Source organism: Puntigrus tetrazona, chromosome 17 (assembly GCF_018831695.1).
Source record: "Puntigrus tetrazona isolate hp1 chromosome 17, ASM1883169v1, whole genome shotgun sequence".
Taxonomy (NCBI): Eukaryota; Metazoa; Chordata; class Actinopteri; order Cypriniformes; family Cyprinidae; genus Puntigrus; species Puntigrus tetrazona.
In genome coordinates this window covers 14,512,870-14,536,389 of record NC_056715.1, presented here as the reverse complement: position 1 = coordinate 14,536,389, position 23,520 = coordinate 14,512,870, and the positions used below count along the sequence as shown (strand labels likewise).

The 23,520-nt window shown below is 37.1% G+C and overlaps 1 long non-coding RNA gene across 1 annotated transcript in view; it reads left to right on the top strand.

Moving 5' to 3' along the window:
- Positions 1–23,520, top strand: part of LOC122361512 — a 118,744-nt gene that overhangs the window by 44,479 nt on the left and 50,745 nt on the right. Inside the window, exon 3 of the long non-coding RNA XR_006252970.1 lies at positions 18,707–18,817. This is a non-coding gene — a long non-coding RNA (uncharacterized LOC122361512). The remainder of the gene's footprint in view (positions 1–18,706; positions 18,818–23,520) is intronic.

Sequence of the window (23,520 nt, the reverse complement as noted above, 5' to 3'; positions counted from 1 at the left end):
AACAAATGCGCTAGTTTCTACATGATACTCTTGGTAACCCCAAATAATCCCGATTGCACCATGTAGGGGTGTTTCAAGGTGAATTTTAATAGCCAGATCTAATGTTGCTGTGTGTGTGTGTGTGTGTGTCAGAGAGAGAAAATAGATGAGTTTGTAGTGTGGTGACCTAGCCACTTAGCTCTGTAAACTAAATTATTAAAATCCACAAACACAAATTGGTCTCAGTGCATACTTTGCGCCTGAGCACAGAAATGTACAATTATATATTTTACAGGTGTTCAGACTCACAGTATTGACCTTGTGGGGGGGGTGAAAAATCCTATAAACTCACACTGAAGAATAGAGCTAAAGTACTCCAAGCTCCAATGTAATCCAGACAAGAGTGAAATTATGAATGAACTCAGACTTGTCACACACTCGTATTGGTTTTTAAATTTTGATCTGTTTATTTCATTAATGAACTGTTATGGAATTTCCCAAATTTTTTATGGATACGTCAAACGTAGGTCAGTACACTTAAGAAAAAAAGGATATAGACTTGTGACTGTTAATATTAAGCAGCAAAATTAATTAAATAGTCTCTTTTTAGCCCTCAAAATATATGAATGCTTGAACACATACAAAATCTGTATAACTGCTCTGAAGAATCACTTCACGAGCATTTTGCCATTTCTTTTAAGAAATGTATATACAAACAGAAACCTAAAAGTCTTCACCAATCCATCAAAATAAAAGTTTAACTTAACTTGAAGAAACTGTGACATGCGAAATGTATTACTTAATGCGATTACAGTAATACTACTAATAAAATGATTATTAAAACATTATTTTTAAGGAATGTTTGCATTACAGTTATTTACCAGAAATTATTTAGCAAAAAAAAATTAAGTACACAACACATTCTGAATGAATGAAAGAAATTTACAGAATCCAGTAAAATTAAAATTAAGGAATTTGGGAAAAAAAAAATTGGAATTTGGACTTGACTAACTGGACTAGGCAGACTCAGACTTAACACCCCCTAACCCCGATCTAATGATCAGTGTCATGGGTTATGTCCGGTATAGCCAACTATACCCTTATTTAGTGCATTATTTTAGGGAACATCCATATAGTGGCGTTACAAACTAGCTTAATAACAGTTATACTTCTGATGCACACTCAACATCCAACTGCTAAATCACTGTGTGCTTTGCGATGAATAAATTCATATTGTGTCTTATACACTCCTGGTAAACAGTCAGTGCATTTTTTATTTTATATATATTTAACAAAAGAAATCAACATTTGTATTCTGCAAAGATGTATTAAATTGATCAAAAGTGACAATAAAGAATTGAATGAATGCTCTTCTTTTCAACTTTCTACTTATCAGTCAATCCTAGTTGGAAGTGTTACTTACAAGCAGCACAACTATTTCCAACATTGCTAACACTGAGAAATGTTTCTAGAACATCACATCACATTTAGAAAACATCTGACTTAAAAACGAGGACACATTTTTTAAAGATGTATCGTATTCGAGGGCTTTTCTATATTCTGGCTCTCTCATTTTGCCCCATCCTCTCTTTACGATAATGTCATTCTCCCTCTATCTTCAAACTTTGACTGTATGCTGATGCACCTTTGAAGTCAGCGAGCAATTTAAAACAGATGAGTCACATTCCAATTTCCCAGCATTACTCTGGATAAAGCTACCCCTAGAATGCGCAATCCGTCCCATTGCTGTCCAATTAATTCTCTCACTGAGCCATGTTGCTAAATAACACAGCAAGATTAAAAGATCAGTCAAAATCAGTCCAGCCATGTCAGAAAAAAGCAGAGGCTTCAGTTGCTTTCTCCTTAAGAAGTCAATAATGAACTCACTTGACTGGTACCGACTGCTGGAAAAGTCAATATTTCTTAAAACAGGACTGAGAAGGAAGTTCTTTGAAATCTACCGTAAACTTGGCTTCTTATCGGCATGCACGAGAAGAATCAGTGTCGCATGAGAGAGCCTGCGAGTATTAATGTGCGCGAGAAAGGTCAAAAGTCACGGACGGAAGTAGAAAACAGTTGGCGAGGCGGGTGGGGATTCCTGCTTTTGTTTTCGCGCCAGCTTCTGTGAAGTGTGTGTCTCAAACTGTCTTCCTTATGTCAGTCACTGGCCTCCTCGGCAGTCTAATGCGGTCTCTGCTGACATCATATCCAGCACATCTGCCCATTACCCGTGCCTGGAGGGAATCCGACTACACACACTACCTGAAATATTCATCCATTTCCAAACACAACCTGACAAATCACGTGCTTATAATTCCCGGTTCATTATCATATAATGACATTAACGTTCTGCTTTAACCGCCATCCGTTAATGGCAGCTTGTCAGTCTGGAATTGGCGTCCCAAACCCGTGACTTTTATTGGTTTTAAAAAGCCAAACTCTGGCTCAGAAGGAACGAGATGAGTGTTATTCATCCCTCCAGCTCCTTGACTGTTTTCTGAATTAATTCTCAGCGGAGGACACACTGTCTGTCCATCCCTGCCAAAGTGTATCTGGACACATCATTAGGTGCTCTTTGTGTTGACCTGGCTCTACTGAAAAAGCCATTGCTTCTTTTCCCTCCCAGGCTACCTTGACATGGACCTGACATGGGTGACATGTCTGAGAGTGGGGGATGTTTTCAGCTTTCTCTCTATCTCTTTTCTTTTTTCTGTCCCTCTGCTGTCTCAGCACGGCCTGTCAGTTTGAGAAGTGTGCGCCCCCAAATTTAATAGGGTTTCTCCCTGTGCCTCCCTTTGGACAGACCGGCGCAGGAGAATTCAGCGCGGCTCATTTCGAGAAGTGCAGAGCAAAGTTCACAACACTCCTTTCGTGCTGTGCATCTGACTTTCTATAAGAGTTTTTTTTTTTTATCCCCCTCACAAACATCCAGCATTCAAAGTTTCTGTGCCTCATGGGCTGCCTGGAGAAAGTGTGTGACTTTGGTTTTGTTTCAGAAGATAGATGGTTGTAGATAGATGGTTTCATAGCAACCAGTTATTATAAATCGGTACATGTGATTGGTGCAATGTATATATTGGTAGTGAAAAGTCTGGGGATTAAATTCATACTTTAATCAGGAAAGCTGCATATTAAGTTCGATGCAGTATCTTAATATCTTATACAAAGGTATGTAAACTTTTGAATGGGGTCATTTTTCTGAATGTAAAGGTGTTTAAAGTTACAAAAATAAAATTATTTGTTTTGTGGAGTGCATTTGAAGATCTATCTATCTATCTATCTATCTATCTATCTATCTATCTATCTATCTATCTATCTATCTATCTATTTTTTAAAAAAAAACTAAGTGTTGTCTGAATAGCATGCATTGCACTCAAAAGTTTTGCAGTCTTAAATCATATTAGGAATGTTGTCTAGCCTTTTGACAGGTGACTTTGCCGCTTTGGCCACTGTTTTCCACTGTTTTTTTGTGCCATATCACATGCTAGAATCAATGCAGTGGAATATGGGAAGGCATTGTTGACTGCTTGACCCACAGAGTTTTAAATCAAACTCCGCATGATGTGAAGTTATGCGTGACCACTGGAGTGGCCCACCTGCAGCCGTCCTAACATAAACATGGACGCTAGTGTCTCAACATAGACTTCTCCTATTTCTGGACAGCTGCGGCCCACGCACACCCACAAACCCCTTTAAATCCTTGCTAAATCTCAAACCCTCGGTGGCCTTCGGATGGCTTGTTTGCGCCTCGCGGAGGCTACAGGCAACTTTTTCCACAGCTAATATTTATCAAGTTAGCTAGACGGAGGTCATAGAACTGAAATATTAGCACAGCTTTAAACCCGAAACAGCTGCGATGCTTTCAGCTTAGCATAATGCAGACTGAGGTAAACTGTGCGAAGAGTCTTTAGCGGTTTACGCACGCCAGATACCATCGTGGCTGTTTTAAATCAACGTCAGAATATATTTATGCTCTTATTAAACATTCCTTCGCCTTAATCCTGTAATTGAGCAACAGGTTGTCTTCTTTCAGCACTCCGAATAGGTTTGGAAGCAATGAACTCCCAGCGCTGCCAAGGAGATGCACTGTCTAGTGTTTCACTGTCACCTGCTGCAGTCTCTGTGTACAGACGTGGGTCTGTAATTAGACTGAACGCTTCTGGCTTCTGAAATCACTGGCCTTTGACAACAAGCCCAAATTCCTCCTACCCGTTTTGCTTAGCTGGTGATTCAGGAACTGCACGCCGCAAAATGTTTTCCTTGGCCTGCTACCTAGCAAATGTGCTGGCGACCCTTTGGCTTGCAGTGAGGAGAAGGGGGGATTTCAACCAATTGGCCATGGTCCATAAATCAACACCCACATCCTTCTAGAACACAGGGAGAATGAGCTGAGGGGTTAAGGGGGTACATGGGGTGTGTGTTTGGGTATTTGAGTGTGTATGAGCAGGAGACTAGGTGGCTAGATACCCAGTCAAGGACAAACGTTTGTATAGCACACACTGCCGTTCAAAAGTTCAGGGTGGGTGAGATGCACTCTTTTTAAGACATAGGCTTTAAAAGGGGACCAATTATGGATAGGGACCAGTTCACAGTTTCATTAACTAGTTGCTTATTAGTCTATTTTTAACATATTTGCTGTTTAATAGTATTTATAAGCACATATTCTGCACCCCTTATCCTACCCAGTACCGACACTACCTTACTAAACAATAAGCAACATATTAGGAGTTTAATGAAGAAAAATTGTTGTTTGTAGGTTGTTATGAATGCACTGGACCTTAAAATAAAGTGAGCGAAGTATCTGCATTTATTGTGAAATGTAAACAATGAAAAATATTAGAATGATTTTAAAAAGCCATTACTCTCTGTTTAACATTTTGTCTTTAAAATTGTGATCAGTTTAATTTGTCCCTCCTCAATTATAGTTTTAATTAAAATAATAATAATAATAATAATAAATGACTCTCAATAAACATTCTTACTGACATCAATTTTTTTTACAGTATAGTATGTCATTGTTTCTTAGTTGAGCTGGATTTTGTGACTCATATACTGTATGTTTAGGTCAATAATTTATTTATGTTTTTCAATGAATAAACAAACAAACAAACACTGAAGTGACCAACCTATCCTATACTTTAATTATATATTATATTAATTTTCATTGTCACTTCAAATTCCTTATCAATCAGTTTCTTAAATGTTACCATTGTCGAACTCTTGTTTTGCTCAAAAATATGCCACATAATAAAGTCAAATGTTTGTGAACACTGTTTCAGATGTATATAAATGACTACTATGTGTTTGTGGGTAAAGAAATGACTTTTCATGCGTTTGTGATCATTTGAGTTTAAAAGAGAAAGAAAGAAAGAGAGAAAGTTAGGGAAAGTTATTCATTACTGGCAGCTGGAAGTATTCAGAGTTACTGCAGAAAGTGATAAAAGTACCAACCCAGACTCCACTGTCCTTAAGATAACTTTAGCGAGAGAGAGAGAGAGAGAGAGGGGGGACTTTCTCTTGACAGTGGTCTGGCTGGTAAACCAGCACCGAGGCCAGCAGGAAGTCTAACTTGTTTTGACTTCACGCTCTTTGGCTAAGAATAAAACCAGCCTGGGCCGGTGTTGCTTCAGACATGCAGTATTCTGCCCGACATGCTTTTAAGTCTGTTTTACTTATAAGAAATCCGATATGTAAGGGGATTTACATATCGATTACGCTTTAAGATGTTTTTTAAACGTCAAAAGAGGACAAGATCGATTGTTTTACTTATTTATTTAAAATGTTTAGAAATCAAAAGAGGAAACTTGCATTTCGATTGGTATCTTCCTCAAACTTTTGAAAAGCTTCTGCATTTATTTGACCTTTGGCACTCAAATACAGGAACTTACAGAGGCTCACATTTTTGTTTCAAACATTTGGCAGAGGAATAGTTCCTGCTATAAACCCACATGTTTCAAACAGACAAGAAAGAACAGGTGCTTTAGAAAGCTCAGTGTTATAGTATACCTGACCTTGGAGTGACTTCAAGACATTTTTTCTTCTGGCCCACAGACTTTTAAACTACTTTCAAAAATATAAGTTTACCAAATAAAAAAAAAAATGGTTTAATTCAATTTCATTATTTAATGTAATGTGTGTATTGCTTTAGAATTTAATTCATTTTACTTTATAAATTATATTTTGTTTTATAATAGAATGTCAAATTTAATTGACATTTTTTAAATTAATATAGTATTTAGCTGAAGAAGTCAAGTCAGTAAATCAAGACAATGCTTTCAACAGGTCATTCGGTTGGATTTTGTAACCTTTCAACATATGGAGGGCCTCAGGGTTGAGGCCAAGGAGAAGACAAACCTATAAAGTGAGAGAAACAAAGTGAGCCCTGTGTCATAGTGCTGTCTTTGCCATCTTCATATGTCTGAAACCAATTATGGCGGTGGATTTGCGTGTGATTTCTTTCCCTGTGATGAGCATCCTCTACATCTGTGTTTCAGTGGAGAAAAAAAAGGCTCTCATGTTACTGCAAAAGCATGCTGGAGCGTTTAGATATTTGGATATATATATGTATATATTTAGATATTTATATATATATATATATATATATATATATATATATATATATACAAAAATGTTGGAGACCAGATGGGTCCATCAAACTACAAAATAAAATATGGATCTACAAAATGAAATATGTGTATTTTCGCATCCAAAATTGGAAATTATGATTGGAAAGGATGACGCAAAAAAAAAAAAAATCTGAAAACCACGCATGAAAATATCTGACTCAATGTGCAAAGAAAAAATTGCCCAAGCATATCTAAAGGTAAGGTAAATTAAATTAGTTTATTTAAATAGAAAGACATGATTCACTACCATTCATGGAAAGGTAAGTAGGATTACCAGAAGTAAAAAAAAAAAATAATATATATATATATATATATATATATATATATATATATATATATATATATATATATATATATATATATATATATATATATATATATATATATATATATATATATAATCCTATTAAGTTGGTTTTCACAAAAAATATATATGGCAGCATAACATTGATAACTTTGGTTTGATACAACCTTGATAATAATAAGAAATGTTTGTTATGCACCATATCAGCCTCTTAGGATTTCTGAAGGATCATGTCTGAAGGCTGTATATACATTTCCTCTGAAAACGTCCTTTTCTTGTGTCTAAATGCACAGGACATGATTATTAAATTCAGCATGCCATTTCTACCATTCATAGTTTCATAGAAAAGCGTAGTCTCCAGATTCAAGGGCACTGGTCATAGCGCTTCATGCACAGACCCTTTCAAAGTGTGTTGATCTTGAATGCTAACTGACCTTACAGAGTGACCACCTTTCACATGCTTGACAATCATTGAAAAAGCACTGCCGGCACACATCTTTCTTGATAGGTTTTGAAAGGTGTATGATGTGCAGTACATCTTTAAAGAATTGCTTTTTTTTTTCTAGGGGACGTTTCATTATAATTCCATTTCAGTGGGCAGCAGTAATCAAATGGACAGATGAAAAGTTTTGGGGCACGGGTTGTGTCATGGCTCTTCTGAAGCAGCTTCTGATGGCTAAATCTAGCCTCGGCCTTAGTCCTGTCCAAGTTCAAAGGAAAGATATCTCTTCACATGAGCCCTTGCAGCTGAGGGGATAGAATTCAGACGTCTAGCTCAATATTTTGTGCAAAAAAACACATCAATCCTCGCTGGATAAGATATGATATTTCAAGGTACGACCCAGTGTGTATATATTGTATTTAATTTACACTGCCATTCAAAAGTTTGGAGGCAGTAAGATTTTTTTATATATATGTTTTTGAAAGACGTTTCTTATACTCACCAAGGCTACATTTGTTTGTCGGTAATAATATAAATAGTATAATAACACAAATGGAACATAATATATAAATATTAAAACAATATAAATACAATGAAGAATTACTGCTTTCTATTTTAATATATTTTAAAATGTATTTATTCCTGTGATATCAAAGCTGCATTACTTAAATTTTTGCAGTTCCAGATGATCCTCATAATTTTAATATGCTGTTTTGTGCAGTAATAATAATAATAATAATAATTATAATAATAATAAATAATATAATATATTATATATATATATATATATATATATATATATATATATATCCTAATTTATTTATATAAGAATCCTCATCCTCATCATTAATTAATATTATTTAGAACAGTTGATTTTTGTAAAAACTATGATATATTTTTAAGGATTCCTTGATTAATAGAAAATTGAAAAGAACAGTCCATTTATTTTACTCTGACTGAGTAAAAGTGTTAATTTCTCTTGCCCCTGTATAGTATATGCCAAAAATAAAACTGAAATTAAAACATGATCATTTTGGTCCAGTTTCACTTCAAGCTTTTCTTTCTTTATTTTCTTGTCTTCTTGTCTTGCAATGTTCCCAATTAAGAAACTCTTTATGCTACGCGTTTCATAAATGATCGCATTGATGTAGCTGCATATCCTTTTTAATAACAAACTGACTAAAAAAAGCCATCCTGGGGGTTATGATCTAATCACGCTTATAATCGGAGATGTTGCATAAGAGGCATTCCTGTGCGGGAAGGCCGTTCAATGTATCCTTTCACAGGGCACAGACCCAGACGTCTCCTCGCGCTGACACCAGCTATATTTACTTACGTCCTGCTTAAACATGTTTGCACTTGAAACAACCTATTGCAATAGCGCCGGATTATGTGTTGAGATACTGCACGTCTGTAAACAAGAGCAGCGGAGGCTTAAACTTGGTTACATTTTTCACGGTACATTTGTTGCTGTCGAAACAGTTTGAGTCGAGTTCACAGTCGGGAAGCCCTTGGCCTGCAGTTCTGCTCTAATTGTGTCTCAAGTTAATGGGCAAATAAAAGCACCACATGCTGCAGACATCTGGATTTCTCAATGTAAAGAATGGAGATAAACACGTGTGTATATTCTGGCTTTCGTCCGTTTGATGTGTGAACGTTGTGCAGCTGCCCACTTGTTTTAAGACTTAATGAAACGGCACAAGACCTGCTGGCTGACCTCTGCTTTTGTGTTATGCAGCTCACGATAAACTACACAATGATTAAAAATCAAAGAGCAAACAAAAACGCGTACTTGAACAACACGTGTGAAATCTGTCAAGATGCAAACACGCGCGCGACTGACGGTGTCGTTGGTTAAGGTCATTTTGAAATTATACGAGAACTTGTTTTGCTGGCATCAGGACAACGGTTGTTTGATTTTACATGATGTTCATCTCCACCAGTTTAGTCTGTCATGCGCATAGTATCTTCTGCCAAACTTGACATTTACGGGTGTACTCCAACTTTGGCTTAGTTGTATTGGGTCACCCCTCTTCCAATGAAGAGGTTTAACTTCTTTAGTAATATACATCAAATCTTAATGTTAAAGCATATAATGATATTTAAGGGAATTGTGTGCTATATTTTTGGAGTTTTGCTCATATAGTGAATGTACAAGTCATTGGTGCTTTGTGATGAGTTTTTGGCCTGAGAACTGCGTTTAAAGTCACACCAGAGATGTTCAGCTTGGATCAGCAGTTGGCTTTATGCAAGTTCTTCCACACTGACTCTATCAATCAATTCTTCTTTAACCTTTCCTAATACACAGAGGCATTCTCTCTCTCTCTCTCTCTCTCTCTCTCTCTCTCTCTCTCTCTCTCTCTCTCTCTCTCTCTCTCTCTAAAGTCTACCTTAATTATTTTAAATGCAAATAATAAATGAATAAAACTCCCTGCTTTGAGGTCATCTGTACCACAGTTTTATTTATTTGTTGTTATTATCATTCTTTTTATATATTTACAGTAATTTTGGACACGCAGACTATTAGTTGCGCCATTTTATTCCACATGTGTTTAAAATTACATTTTCAGTTACAATTGGAAACGGAAGTGAAAGTAGTCCAATTTTATCAGAAGAGAAATATGTCAAATTATCCGTCACTCCTTAAGCCGTTTCATCAAAAACACTCTTCTGTTTTCTGTTATTTACTGCCATTGTAATAAAATACAAAATATAGGGTTACGTAGTGATAGATTTTCAGTATAAATGTGAAAACTCATCATCAGTCTGTGAAAAGTGTTCGTACTTGGGGTAGAATGATAGAAATGTTTGTGGCTTTCAGGATAAAATACAATAAAAAGCAATTCTCCTGTTGGGTATTGTTAGTAAACAAATTAAACCAGTAAATTTGAAGAACGTCTTTTTGAAGAGAGTGCAAACACGGCCGTTCGTTTTTTCCAAAGCATCTTAAAATTTAATGTGCAGTACGCTGCAGCTTGCAACTGTGTTTTCCCTGGGATTCTCAAGGCCTTGGCTTGTTAGCGCTATTCTCCAGCATTTGAGCTGCAGGACCTCCGCTAAACTCAGCTGCAAACCAGATTAAAGAAAATTGTCCCTGTAGTGTCACGTACACACATCCGTACTCCAAAAAGCACACACATGCAAGTGCATGTAGCGGAGAGAATCAGAAGAAGTTGTCAAGATCCATATTGGCTTCACATGTTCTGTAAAAAGAAGTGGTGAAGAAGTTGTGACATGATGTTCCCTTGAGGCTGATGCAAATATCAAATCTGTACCGAATGTTGTTGGTATCCAGATCGCTGATAGAGAACAGCGGGAATGTGTGTAAATCCCTTGCAGCGCAAATGTTACACCGGTACTACATGTTTCTGTTTTGTTGATATTTCAAATCCTGAATTATTTCCAACAGAGAGGTGCTCTGAAGCAGATTCTGACTCATCCTGCCCGAGCTTTGATGTTTTACCCATCTTTTCCTCTCTGTGGTTTTTCAAAGCCTCACATCCACTTCCTCTTTGAATATCTGTCCTCTGTGGATAGTTTCGCTGTGAACACCTGTTTGAAGAGTTAAAACAAGCATTCTTTATTAGTCTCATATTTGAGTGAAAGGTTTAGCATTAAACATCTCAGCAGCACATTGCAAAGATCGCAAGGAGCTTGTGTTCTTCCAAAAATAGCTGAAGGGCAAGGGACTGTTTGAAACCTAAGGACTAGTTCGCCCCAAAAATTAAACTTCTTCAGGCATTTGCTCGGGCCTGACGTTGTTTCAAACCTGCTAAGCTTTCTTCTTTCAAAAGGACACAAATCATGAACGTTAGGAATAACGTGCTGGTCTTTTTGTGTGTAATGAAAGTAAACGTGTTATTGAAGTGAATGCATCGTATTAAGAGTGATCCAAATGAATTAACTTTTTCTTTGTTATGTGGATTGTTGATGTGATATGTATTTTTTTTTAATGACACAGAGCTGACATTTGAGACATGGAATATAATACAAAACTTGTATTGATTTTAATGCAAAAGCTGTACAGATTGTTAATCTTTTGCATCTAATTGAAGCTTTAAAGCAACGGTCCTCATTTTCTACATATTTAAAACTGCATATTTAAGTTTTATAAAATAAAGTCATACACAAGACTGAGTCAGAGATTATCATTATTAAATAAAAGTAAAAACATAAATCATAACTTGAAAAAAAAAAGCATGGAAGGAAATAAAACTACTAGTGGTAGTAGTAATAATAAAAATAATATAAAGGATACTTTAGAATAGCAAACACTTGTTAACTAATTAATTATGACATTTCCCTTAAATTCTTAATTTGCTTAATAGTTAGATAGTTATTAAGTTTAGAATAAGCCATTAATATGTGCTTTAAATAGTAATAATGACTGATAACTACTTATATTACTAAATACTAAACACTGGAGTAAATTAATTAGAAAATGTGTTTTCATCAGTTTGAACAATATGAAACTTGTGGATTAGAAATAAAGCGAACACATATGAGAGCGCTAGAAGTTATTGGAGGTGGAGGGAGCTTGCTCGGGTCTTGCTCAACAACGTTTCTTGTTTTATTTTTGAACTCGTTCCAACAAGGGGGCTCAGAGTCTTTTCCAATCATAATACAGCATGACTGACGTGTTAAAAATCAGGCGTTTGAAATCAACAGTTGCCGTGTTCCCTCAGACCCCTCACCTCCTGTGTCATTCTGTGCCTCTGTCTTGACTGTTGTTTTGATCCCTGTCTGGCGGACCCCCCATGCTGAGAGATCACCGCGGTGTGGTGGAGTCAGTGTGTGTATGCGTGTAAGCTGAAGGACGTGGATCCTTGCCAGCTTATTTCATCCATGCCCCATATCGTCCAGATCCAGCTGAAGGCAGGGAGGCTTTGTCCCCCAGCCCCACCATCTGCCACAGGCCTCCCGCTCCTTTAACCCCCCCCTACAGACGCCACCACTGCTAACCTCCACCCTAATGGGCCTGATTATGCTAAAGCTAACCATAGTCAAGTAGAGGTGAGAGGAATAACCATAATAATAAATCAAATAAATAAAAGTGTGCGTATTTTAGGACACAAATGCTAAGGTTGAGAACTGTTCTATCTGGTCTCATGGTATAAACGTACCTAGATGCACTTTTTAGAGAGACACAAAATATGTACCAACGAGTACATATCGCTGCAGTTTCCAAAAGAAATGTACACTAGAGGCACTACATATTTTTATGAGACTGGGTTGTAACTTATATTTAATAATGTGTCATTCCTAATTAAAACTGTGTTTACAAACTAATTTGTTTAAATTCAAAGCGTGAAAACATTGTTTAGTATTTGTGGGTATCGCCGTAACGATATAAAGATTATTCTTCAACTGAATGTTGTGTTTTGTTGTGACATGGAGTCGATCATTTTATTCCAAAAAATGTCACAACAGTAGCGCTGTATGTATTTAGGAGACATAAAAATGCTAGCTAAATTAGCGTTAGCAAAACAATGAAGTTTTTTACTGCGCTGGGTGAAGTCTTTTGAAGTTTATTATTTTCTGGTGATGAACCATGAACAGGAAGGTCACAAGTCTATCTTTAAACAGAAACAACCTGGAGGGTTGCTTTTATATATAATATTTTGCGCTTTCCGTTTGCCTCCAGACGTGTTTTGATAGTTCTCATTGTCCGCATCACGTGGCTGACATTAATCATGGAAATTCAGAGGGTTGTCTCTACTGCGGAATCCTCCGGAACCAAAGCTGAGATACAGCAGTCACATTCATCATTCTTTTATCTGAATCACGGTTTGCGCCGAGTTTCAGTGTCAAAGCTGTCAGGAATCCCTAATCAGCTAGATAAGGATCAGCAGGACTGAGTCTTTCCTCAGCTTTCATCTGCAGACAGGCTGCATGTGACTAATAGCAGGTTAGTCAGGATGAGCCCACTGAGTCATATGTGTTCGCCAAGCTGCAACTGGCCTAAACACACTCAACACAATGACAAGCACCGTAACTATAAATCATGACACAACCGTTGCTGTCAAACCGCAGAGGAGAGGAAGTTTTTCAGGGCAAACTCCTCGCTATTGCAATGTGTCTTTTTAGGTTTTTGCTGCTTTTCAACTGGAAATCAAAGGGAGAAAGGATAAATGAGACCAAAATACAATTAAATGCACAATTTGAGCACAGGAGACCAACATGTCTGCCTCTGTGTATAAGTCATTTGGGACATTTTTTCATATGTGTATGTGTGTATGTGTATATATATGTATATATATATATATATATATATATGTATGTATATATATATATATATATATATATATATATATATATATATATATATATATATATATATATATATATATATATATATATATATATATATATATATATATATATATATATATATATATATATGTGTATATATATATATATATATATGTGTGTATATATGTATATGTGTATATGTGTGTATATGTATATATATATATATATATATATATATATATATATATATATAGAGAGAGAGAGAGAGAAGAGAGAGAGATTAAAAGAAAAGAAAAACAACATATTTATATATATATTGAAAAAAAAACTTTATAGGCATGAATGTGCACTGTACAATAAAAAAATTACTACAAATAAGGTTTCATTATGATTTTACATCTTACATCTAATTAAGTGATACATCAACAAATATGTTAATGGATTTGGGGGGAAAAAAATTAATCAAAAAATGTATATTAAATAAATCATGACGTATGTTTTTAATTTATTTACGTATTTATTTATTTATTTATCTAACTAGTCACTTTTTATCAGTCTAATACATCCTTACTGAATAATCCATTTATTAAAATAAATAAATAATCATCTTACTGACCTCAGACTTGTATATATTTAGATTTTCACATATGGTGTTTTTATTTTTATATAAAAGTAATTACAAATATTTATTATTTAAAATATTCTCTGGCTGTCAGTGGGTGGAAACTCAGATCTCACCGTGTGTTAACAATTAAATTAAGGAATATCTAATATTGTTTTTTTTTTCCCCACATGATAGATTTTGCCTCCATGTTGATTTTGCTTCCTGCTAAAGTCGAAGTATTGCACATCTCTGATGCAATATCATCCAGTCGCCCTGAGATTCAGAGAGAGAGAAAAAGAGAGAGAGAGACTGAGGTGAAGTCACCTCTATACCTAATTAATCTGCCGTACTGCTGTATTGGCATGTCCAGCTTTGATTAAATAATTACCTAAGCACTATAAGCTGCTCTGATTAAGTCATAATCCCGAATGAGCTGTTACAGAAGCGGTCACTATGAGTCTATCGCGCTGGATGATGAGCTCATTGTTTGAGGCTCAGAGAGTCTCCTGCCACGGCTGACTGTATTCCAGAGATGACTTTTCTCTTTTATATGTAGTGTTTTATATATCTGTCTCTCTCTGCCGGTTCATTCTTACTCCCTCTCTTTCTCTCTCAGCAGCACCTGTCACTAAGGTCATACATACATTCATCGTGTGTACTGAGCGCGCTCCCAATGACCCCCTGACAGGTACGAGCGGGAGCTTGGCAGGAGAACGGAAGAACCCAGAGCGGCATTACATCTCGGGTGATGTGCCCTCTCCGCTGGTACCTGTCTGCTCCCACACATTCCAAAGAGCATGATACATCTTTCTCAGGAAGGAGTAATTTTCTCCTCAGGAAGTAAGGTGTGTCTGGAGAGCGAGCTGTCTCTGGCTGGGAAGGAACAGGGAGCAAGAGGTCAGGGGGCATTGAGACAAGGTGGACAATATATCATTGAGAAGAGAAGTTATATTCAAATGTGTCCTGTTTAGGGGTCAGCGAATGCGAGTTTTACCATAGCCAATGACGGAGCGTTAATCACAGACTGCAGGCCGATATTTATAACACAGTTTAGTTCATGCAAATGAGATGAGTTGCTAAAATGAAGCAATTGTGTATTTGCACAACATTTATTTCTCAATTTAGTTTGCATTCAACGTATAGTTGTATAATTTTTAGACAGAAATTAAATTCACATGTGATACATTTTACATTTTTACACAACTTTTAAAATCTAAAGCATAATAAAATAGACAAACTAAATTGAAGTTCATTGTTCACTGACAATGTCGCCTCTGTGTTTTAAATAAAATAAAACTATGTGTAAAAAGAAAAATATGAGAGGGATGCCCAACATGGAACCATTGCACACATTTCCATAAAAAAAGTAAAAATCAGTAAAAATTTGAAAAACTTAAACCTGGAACCGGTAATGTCAGAATAAGCCATCTGCTCTATCCGCTTTGTTATCCCTGTCTTAGAAATCTAAAATGAAACGAACGTATTTCTATTATCGCCAATGGCCTGTCTATCAGTAGTCAAGTTGTTTAAAAACTAAGCTTTTTGGAAGGGAAGTCCTCCCTCAAATCAAAGCAACACATTGTACTATAACTGATGAGATTCCATCAGATCTGTGTTAAAAGCTTTAGGCAATCTTTATGAACTCTCAGAGAGCTGCCAGGCATATAATTAAAATCACTTCTATAAAAGTCAATTAGGGCTCTTACGCGCTCATTGTTAAAAGCAGGCTTGTGGCACGGCCTCCAGAGATAAATGGATTGGAGGGAGTCGGACACTCGGTTGGGTTTGGGGCGACGGGATCGGAGGTGGTCGTTCATCACTCACCATCTTACATGGAAGTTGTGACAGGCAGAGGTCAAGCCAATATGGCAGCAGTGAGCAAGATGGATGCCTTTAATTTGGGTAATGAAGAGTTAACTATCTTGGGAAAAGTAGCGATGGCATTAAATAGGAAAGCTGTCGGCATCAAAGAAAGTCTTATTTAATTCCTCTCGTTTAATGGAAGACATCGAGAACACAATCTGTGATTGACAACGCAGCCCCCAGACATAATTCCCCACAGACACTTCACTTAGAGTCTATCCCTTGTTAATCTCAAATATAATGAATTGCAAAAGTAAGGTTAAACTGCCAATGTGAATTCATTATCACTAATAGATTAGTTCATAGATGATTTACAGTGTATGGGGATGGGATTTCATTAACAAGGAATCGCTTTGATTTAGCTGGGATTTTGCTGGCCTTTTCTGGACCATCAATCTCGCCGCAGTGGTCATTGTCCCTCTTTGGGTGACCTCTACACTTTATTACTCGGTTGAGAGATGAATATTGCCGGTGGCTGATGACCTGCTAGTGAAACAGAATGATTATTGTGTTTTTCATTGCAAGTACAAGACTCCATTTATCTGTTCTGGTGGAATAATAGGAAAAGAGAGCTGTCTGTCAAATGTATCCTTGACCCTGTGAGTTCTTGCGGGTTGACTTTATAGCTACCTCCAGCGAAGATAACCTCGGATGTAGCCCTAATAATCGCCGAACAAAGACGTTTTAATAGCCTCACCTACAGAGGAGAATTTAAATGTTATTGTAGGTGAGCGCATATAGTCCCGTCGTGTCCTCTGAGCTCTTTCTTTGTAAGTTTTGATGGATGGAACTCCGGGAGAAGTCATTATAAGGAAATGTCGGCTACGTATTCCTTATTTAGACAAGCAAGTTGTGTCTGGATGATTTTAATGTTTGACATTCCTTTTATCGCTCAACTTTTAGGTCAGAGTTTTTTAATGGCTTTGACTTTGTTTGCTTTTTGTTTAAACGATCAAAGTTGTGGTTGCGCGAGGAGGATAATGCTCCGCTAACAAAAATAGTCTCGTCCTTGTCCCTCGAGAAGGTTGTAGGAGTGGTAGACAGATATAATTAAACAGAAAATTGCGCTCTGATGGTTTACGTCTCACATTAAAGTCATAAATCTAGATCGATATCTCAAAATGATGAGAAACAAATTGAGTTTGCTTATAAAGATCTTTCAGCGATTTTCAAAGTCAACACATACAGTGATTTTCAAAGCTGTAATTATTTTTACATTTGCAGGGCACCTTTTACAAATAGGGTACAAAACAGGATCTGAAACGAAGTAATTATTTTTCTTTCTCAAGAAATAGTCAATGGAAGAAGACATTTAACCTGCAGAGACCGTTGATTGTCAACCATCAGCTGCATTAAATGAGCTGTTTTCTGGTTTATTTCATTTGACGTTTGCAGTTACGGAGCCTTGTTGCAGTTGCAGCAAATTTGAAACGTGAACCTAATTTTTGTGGTGTTATTATTTAATCCATTTATTTAAGACGTTGTGAATATGTAACAAGTTTATTAGAGCAAATATTTGTTTGCGGTTATTCCTAAACCCATAAATCCAAGAAAAGTGCTTATTTAATCATTCCTTTTTAATATATACTGTTCAGATGTCGAAATTGTATTTTGCCGCCTTGATGAAGAAAGCGGTCCAGCACACAGACATTTTACGTGTTTATTTAAACTACTTCCGTGTCCATTAATTGCATGTTAATTTAATAGTTTATCTAACATATCTAATAGTGATGTTAGGTAAACTATAAAATATCTCTGTCATGAGATTTGTGCCCTAAATGTGCTTTTAAAAAGTAACGGGACACTAATTTTTTTACCGTATTCGTGGAAAGTGCCATAGAAAAACACATTATCACCTAACTATGGCCTGAAGACATGTGTCTTTCAATCAGAAGAACATTCCCACATGCTTGAAAAAAAAAGGTTCTGAGCGAAACCCGGATAATAAGCAAATGAAAACTCAAACATTTCTTTGGTGCAGATGTTTATTGCCCTTTTTTTCCAGGAAGACAGCTGCCAGCACCAACTAAAAGCTCCTGGGTCATTACTCTATTAAACAGAGCCATGGCCACATTGAACAGATTTACTGTGAAAACACGCTCACTTTTAAACAATTTCCGCCCTTGCTTCTCAGAATGATCAAAAGTGCTGAAGCTGATCCCTTTTCCCTTGTTTTTTTTAAAGATGTCTGCTCTACAAAACCTTCTCATGTGTTTCCAGTCGAAAGTGAAGGAACTGGGGCAGGAAGCTGTATCTTTTTAAAGAAATTGTTTTTTTTTTTCTTCTAGTTTACTGACATGTTATAATGAGATTATTGTCTGAGTACTATGTGGGAAAGGTAGAAAATTAAGTTCCACTGTGACTTAATTATCCTTTCATTTAAAGGAATAGAGATTTCATTTGAATGAAAAAATGACACGTTTTATTCATTATATGTCTGTCTATTGTTTAAAATAAATAAATCAAGGGGTAAATGTGCTTAGATCAAGTACTGGTTACAAGCCAAAAATTGCCTAAAACGGTTCTAAACAAATGTGGGGAATTTTAATACGACAGGACAACCGGCAATGGACTTTTTCACTAGATGTTATGAATTATGGACTTAAAGTTAAAATTGATGGGTTTGTTTCTTACAGAAATGTAATTTCCCAAGACGTCAACTGATGAACTGAAGTCACGTGGATTACTTGTTGATCGTTGTGATGCTCCCATTCTGACGGCACCCATTCACTGCAACGGATCTTTTGGTAAGCAGGTGACGTAATGCTAAAATTCTCCAAATCAGTTCTAAAGAAGAAACAAACATATCTGTATGTCAGATGGTCTGTGGGGGAGCACATTTTCAGAATGTTTATTTCCTCTTTAAACATCACAGATAAGGCGGTTTTTCTGCTGCTTTTTCGCTTAATGTTTTCATTGTTATGCAAGAGTCATCTAAAACGCACTGGGGAATGTGCGAGTTTATGCTTCTGCCTCCTTATAAACCAAAATGTCCTGCCCTTCTCATGCACTTGCAGTTTAGCCGCACGTTTTAATTAGGCAGCGCTACGGCACCCAGCAATAACACTTCCAGAAAAAATTACATTCAATTTCAAACTTTCCTTATATATGCATTGTGGTCATTGTGGACTGTGGCCTGTCAGAGCTGCGAAACTAAAATATAATGTTGTTTACTGTGAAAACAATATTGTTTTGAGGTGAAAAATGCGTTTTTATGGTATTTTGGGGCGAATGAGTGCATGGGAGTTACAACGCTTAACTAACAATTTGTCATAAATAGACATTTACTGAATATAACAGACATTTACAAGAAGCTGCGCGGGTTAATTTATTAAATCTTGTCCCGTACGACTGTGAGATAGTTTGATGAAAATAATTTATCAAGAGAAACATATTTTAAGCAAATCTAACCTTTAATTTTGGATTATGTAAAGCTGCTAATTACAGAGGGTGAGTTCTCTCAATAAGACTGCCGAGCCCGAGGGCCATGTATTCTGCTAGGCGTCTTTGAACTGTCACAATTGGGCTTGTGGTGCAGAGATCATAAACGGCAACTTCAGAGTGCAGGATACGTCTGAGAATGACTAACAGTACACCCTGACTCCATCAGAGCTCATCGTGTTCTTTCTTTTTACATGAAAGAGCAAGTTCGTGCTCGTTGGACACGGCAGACCATTTCGCTAAACATGCTCTTTCACAACTAAGCGAGAAAAGCCTTGATTTATTGTGCTTTTTGCTTGCCGAGATCTCTTTGGCAGCGCAGGCTATTTTCATTTCAGCCTTCCGTCGAATATACATCTTACTTCAGAAATTCGTGAGAGTATCTTGGAACCTGATTTCATCCATTTCCCAAGTAGCATTTGAAAAAGTGAAAGTGTGCAGAGCTCACTCTCTCTGTGCTTTAGTATGTATTAGAGAAGGTTAAGCCGTGGCCATGCAATCCATCAGAATTTGTCCCAGCTTCCCCAGACTAAACATACTCTCATTACCCGGCCTCGTCGCCCCCGAGGGCTCTCTCAGACCATGTTTATTAGCCCAAGACCGAGTGCACACAAACACTCGGGAGCTAGTTGTACAGTGAAAATGTTTCCCTGAATGCAGCGGCACACTCAGACGGTCCTGGGGTGCGGACGTAGAAATGACAACAGGTGAAATGTTGCCGTGTCGAGATGCCGGGGGCCTTCGAAAGCAAGGCGGTGACATCATTAGGCCCGAGAAAAGCGTTCCCACGTTGAAAAAAGCGAGGAGGTGACTTCTCTGAGAATTTCAGTGCTGCTGGAGTTCACACATCTTCTTTGTAGCTTAACTCTAAAAGACGGACAGTGGTGGACTGCGGGCACTCTTCTGGGGTGTTTTGCTAAACAGTGGCGCTCTTTAGGGGTAGACAAGGGAGCTGTTGATTGCGTTAGTGTGTCATGCGATAGACATTCCTGAGAAGTGTCAGGCGTCAGCTGTTTACATTAATGACAAGTACTTGGGTGTCAAATGTCTGTTAAACATCAGAATCTTGAGGGAGTGAAAGAAGTTTGACACCCCACAGCCACATTAGCATCGGTTTTGGAGTGTGAAACAATAACGTTATAGATGTCTGCAGAGGAAGAAAGTTTGAAACTGTCGCTACGAGCTGCACGTTATTTTGAAAACATCTGGCTAGTAATTACTTTGAGAACATGACACATAAGTCAGAGATAGATTTTCTAGCATAGAAAACATTCTCAAATAGAGCTAAAGTACACTCTTGACAATACCTTGATTTGATAAAAAAAAACAAAAACAATAAACACGTGAATTTAACTAAATCCATTTTATTTTATTTTATTTTATTTTATTTTATTTTATTTTAAAGTAGGCCTAAATTCTGTGCAGGGCCTGAAATATTTAATTATTTATCTTGAATCATCTCAATGAACCAGTTCACTAAAACAGATTTTTCTGACACTATATATAAAAGACAAAAAAAGGTGTTTAGTTCAGTTAGTAGTCTTTCGTTATGTGAAGCGTTACTATTCATTCTCCATATAAGGGTTCAGCAAGACTAACCTCAAATACAGGAATCAGTCACTTTTCTTACATGAATGGCAAAAATTTACTTATGAATTTATTATGCTTGTGCTTCTGCTGAGATGTGTTCTTTACAATATTTCTTCTTTAATAGTGTGTTCTAATTATGCTTTAAGAACTTTCCGCTTTAAAAAGTCAGGTTTTCGGCTACGATTACACCGATGTGCAGATTAAATTGCGTCCCCTGTGAAACTCATTACTGTCCTAGTAGTTTCTTTTCTCACATGAGTGCGTCGGAACATTAAAAGTGTATTTTCATCTGGCAGATGGTGACTGTTAGAACGATTATATGTTTTGTATACAATTTGTCCACATTTAAATCGACGATTGTTTATTCTGCACGGGTTCGGCTTATCAAAGTACGGAACATGCATGAATGTAAAACTCGTGAGATAAAATTAACGAAACGCCGTCCAGTTGTGTTCCCTTTGTCGGATGGGATGCAAATACCTGTACCATCCTCGCGCTACATATGATGGCTATCGGGTGATCTCGCTATTTGCATAAAAATACCCTTTCGAGAGACAAGGAGCGCTTCGTGAAAGCAAGAAGGAATATTCAGGAATGTGTTATGTAAGTGAGAACTTTATTTGCGTCTCTATAGGCCCCTATAACAAGGCCTTTTCCTAGCCATTGTTAACTCATCAGATAGCGGTGAGAGGAGGCCCACCTGTCTAGAGGCTATGCAGAGGAGATGGATCCATGCATCTGCAGCATCAGATAACCCTTACCCTGACTCCGTATTGATCTACGCTTCGCTGCTTTCGCACAGAAACAGCTGTTTCAAAGAGTTTAGATAACTGAGGGAATATTTTATGAAGCAGATATATTTATTTCATTTATTCTGTTTATTTTGTTTAAGATCGATGTAGTCAGTTCAGTTACGGCTGTTTTAAAAGAATTCGTTTGCATAAATGAGCGATAGATTTTCGCAGTTGCTCGGAGAAAATCGTGTCATGGCTTAAAAACACTATTAATATGATGGGAGATTTGAAAACTGTCAGCATCGCGCGTATCCAGCTTCGTATCCAGCTTCGTATCCAGCTTCGTATCCAGCTTCGTATCCAGCTTCGTATCCAGCTTCGTATCCAGCTTTGTATCCATGGGTTTTCATAGACTTTAGGTTTGTTCTTGTGCTTGAGAGGCCAGGGGCTACGGTTCGACAAAACAAGCAAATGCTCTTTTTTTTTATATCAGTTTTGCATCGGTTAACACTGTCGGGTAGGTTTAGGGTCGGATTCGGTGCAGGGCATATTTCCAATGCGATAGAGCATTAACTTTTAGCGACATTCCACTGAAACGAAGCAATACATACCTATATCAGCATAATAAAAACAGCTGGGTTCACATATTGTACCTGTGTTTTTAGCTCCACTCGGTAGACATTTCTCTTTAAAACTGTGGCAAAACGTGCAGTAAGTTACATAAAAACAGTGTTGCGCAAAGAGATAGATATTTTTACTAGGCCGGGTTGGTTGTTTTTGAGTTTTGTGTTTGGATTATTGCACGGCTGGATCCAAACAAGGCCCATTATAAGATTTCGAACAGAGTGAGTTACTTATTGATTTTTTTAATCTGTTTGTATTTGATCGAATCGATGATGCCGTGTGTCTAAACAAAATGTCCTGGACCTCCAGCAGAAATATATGCCCACAAATACAGCTGTATGTTTCATTGTACGCGTGGCATACTTTTTTATCCCCGTGTTCGCCAAACCCATACTGAGTATTTGCTGCTATTTAAAATATAGATCTTTTGAATCTGCCTTGTTAAGCGAAGCAGTCTGACGTACAGCCAGTCATAATAATAACGCTTCTATTCAACACAATATTTTAAGTCTAGATATATTTCTTTTGGAAAATCTGTGTGGGTTGCAAAATACATGATTGGATGCACATGTGGACAGCAACACCAAAATGCTTATCTTGTTGACTTACATATTCCCTGTACTTGTGTGTGAGTGTGTGTGTGTGTGTGTGTGTGTGTGTGTGAGAGAGAGCATGCACGTGTATGTGTGGGTCTGCGAGGTTTTGTTTGCTTTTGTGTGAACCAAATGTCCCGCAAGGACAGTAAAACATGTAAAGACCCATCAGGCAAAAGTCCCCACACAGAACACTGTCTAATAAACATGCAGACGATATCATAATGCGAATGTAAACGTGCAAAAAGGTTTCTGTGAGGGTCAAGTTTAGGTTGCGAAAACATCATCGGGTCAGTATTAAAAAAAAGGTAATCGATAGAAAGTCGACTGCCGTGATAGAAAAAACAAGTGTGTGTGTGTGTGTGTGTGTGTTGTGCACAGCAGTCTAGTGAAAGAGAGGATGTCTCAGATTTCCCCGCACAGAGACCCTCCCTTTTCCAGGATGACTCACACCTCTGCAGTGGCTGA